Source organism: Palaemon carinicauda, unplaced genomic scaffold, assembly GCF_036898095.1.
Source record: "Palaemon carinicauda isolate YSFRI2023 unplaced genomic scaffold, ASM3689809v2 scaffold48, whole genome shotgun sequence".
Taxonomy (NCBI): Eukaryota; Metazoa; Arthropoda; class Malacostraca; order Decapoda; family Palaemonidae; genus Palaemon; species Palaemon carinicauda.
This window is the reverse complement of record NW_027171739.1, coordinates 427,501-430,540: the sequence shown is the minus strand read 5'-3', so window position 1 is coordinate 430,540 and position 3,040 is coordinate 427,501. Positions and strand designations below refer to the sequence as shown.

Genomic DNA, 3,040 nt, shown 5'->3' with positions numbered 1-3,040 from the left:
AGTATAGAGACTGTCCTCTAATAGGATTTAGTACATAAAGGAGACAAAAACCTTAAGTCGAACCATCTTTTTATTTGACAAACTGAATACCAAAACTAAAAAAAACAGCTCTACTATTAGAACAAAGTAACGTTAAAAATACTATTGAAACAAATTACAACCCAAGGAGCAAATTGTACCCCAGCATAAATGACTAAGTTACCAGTTCAAACAATCGTAGTAAATTTAATGAGAAAGCATAAGGGGGAACAATTAAGAAACCAGAGTTATCAATATTTCATAACACCCCTCAGGGGACAGCATTATGGATCCAAGTAATAAAATATGAAAGTATCTTCATACAGCAAGAATTACATACGGAAACAAACTTAGACACCTTTAATATCTGTCTGCAATAAGGTTATATTTTTTTATATGAAATAACCCAATGTTAATGTTATAGTGCTGCAGGTTACAGTTCGCCTTTAATTTGTTTTAAATTTTATTTACAAATGACAATGGATTAATCAGAAAAACTTCATAATGAAAATTATTATTTATACATTAAAAATAAAATAAATTTTAAGAATATGAAGGAAAGCCCAAGCCTTTTCACTATACTCTAGGAACTGAGGAGGCTTCAGTTTTTAATTAGAAAATGGGCGAATTAAATAAATTGCTAGTCTGCAACAAAACTGTTCCTATACCCACATCATTGTTATGATAAACAGTTTGTCTAATTCAGGTGCCTTCAATATTCTTAAAAAAGCTTTTGATAGCTTCAAAAGCACGTTGATAGTCCTCTGTCCACTTCAGTCTATCTTAGAGCTGATAAAAATAAAGGTGCAGCAACTTCAAGGTTAGGACAGGACCTCCAATTAATCCAGCCATACCAATAACACCATACACTGCTGTGTTTATAGGAGTAGGCAATTCTTTGTGGTATGTAACGTCAGCATCCTTTGGTGCAATCATTCCGCTCCCAACATCATGAGTCAAGTTAAAAGACATTTGGTAATTTTTTTGTTAGATTGACAATCATTCTTACTTTAAGGTGAAGAAACAGGTCCGTCGATATTCATCCCGTAATTGTGTGCAGTCATCAATGACACTTACCCATCTGAAAAAGAAATTAAACTTTAAAGTTGCAACAGCATTTGTAATTTCAAAGGAAAGAACCTTATTGAAATAATACCTACAGATTACAGAAAGACAAACTTAATCTGTTATGAATACTAAATATTAATCCTTTTGATATTAAAAAAGTGGCATTTCCAACATCAATTATGTAAATAGACAAAAACACTTTACTGGTTTTGGACTAGGATGTAGGGCGAGAACCAGGAGGTGTCACTGTTCCGCCATCTCATTCCATATAAGCAACTAGTTAGAAGTTCCATAGCTTCTGTCTTATACCGTAATTGTATGGTCTCCCTCCGACAGACTGGATTACTCCCAGGCTTCAATACCATATGTGAGGCCACAGGTGAAGGTAGCGGTAAATCTGAAATAATAATCAAACTCAATAACAGCATAAATACCACGCTGAGGGGCCTGGTAAATGTATTAAAAGTTTTGCAAGATTAGGTCAGAATTACAGTCATTCTACTATGGTAGTAAGAATTTAATTCCATCTCAAGTGGTAATGTTGAAAACTTATCACTGGAATTTCCACTATTCGTAGAATTTCTTCAGTAGACTCACATCAACTAGTCTATGGTTTAAAATCTTCCAGGATTAATGTTAATTAAAACTATTATATTATAAAATCTGCAAGGTTTAATGGGATACCTCTTACAATTGCTAAAACACTGCATTCTCTTTACTTAAGTGTGTGAGCCGATTTAACCCACTAGTCAAAATTGTTAATCAAATACGAGATATTCTACACTATTTTGTTCCTTTCAAGAGCTCAAAAGATTACTGCCACAGTGTTCCTTGATTAGCTGGTCCTCCTTACAAGCAGCCTTAAGAGGTTCATAATCAGCATAGTTAAATAGTTGAAGACTTAAGTAATTCGACCCTTGCCCTTCGAGGCACTGAACTTAAGGGAGTCACAATTCTCTGGGCTAGTACAAATTATATGCAAATAAATAAGCCATGTAAATGCAAATGCCAAAACAACACCTATCACAAACACAAACGAAAAGTGCTAATACAATAATGCCATAAAATAAAATTTCTTGCAGAGACAACTTACAAAATACTGCTGATCCTTAGAGAGTAATCCTTTACACTTCCACAGAACAAGTGAATCTAAAGTTAATATAAATTCTAACTTCCAAAGAAGACTAAACTTCACTCCAGCAAGGAGGGCTAAATACAAACAAAATCACTGTTCAAACAAGGATTACAGAGTAAATGCTATGAAAGTACAATTAAGGGGGAACTACACGAAAAAGACAAAATAAATATTACTTGACATTATTAAGCTAGCATAACATTGTGTATACAGTATATATATATATATATATATATATATATATATATATATATATATATATATATATATATATATATATATACAGAATATCCAAACAGCTAAATTCCTTACATTTTATCTATTTTTGCTGATCACTTAAACGACCAACATTGATTTTATTTATGTCAAACTTTTGTCAATATATTTCATAACTGAATGGTAAAGGTTTAAGATTTTAGCTTCCCAATTTGCATGTCAAAACTCTTCAAGATAAAGGAATGAAGTCTATCGTCAAAATGACAAACTCCATTTGTCTGAATATATTTTTCTATGACGTCATGGTTGTAAACAACATGGGAAATGGAAATTGCTACGAATTTTAAACTATTGCATTAATTAAGATCATTTGATCTTTATAAGACGACTTATAGTAACATTCAATAGGCGTAGATGAGCTAAACTTTATAAAGACACAAGCCTTTGATCATATAATTGTATCAGAGGTTGTGACAACCATTTCCATTTTCAGTTAGATTTACTCTTTCATTGGATTACAAGGTGTACAGGATAACACGAAAAATAACGGAAAATATAGGTTAGCCCAATTGTGAGACCATATATAAATCATTATTTCTCATT

The 3,040-nt window shown here is 32.2% G+C and overlaps 1 long non-coding RNA gene across 1 annotated transcript; it reads right to left on the bottom strand.

Annotated features, from left to right (window-relative positions):
* Window positions 1–243: 243 nt before the first annotated feature.
* Window positions 244–2,237, bottom strand: LOC137636994 (uncharacterized). Its single transcript, XR_011043340.1, has 3 exons — window positions 2,180–2,237; window positions 1,291–1,483; window positions 244–1,099 (listed from the first exon to the last, which is right to left on the bottom strand). It is a non-coding gene; the product is annotated as an uncharacterized lncRNA (long non-coding RNA).
* Between the last annotated feature and the right edge of the window lie 803 nt (window positions 2,238–3,040).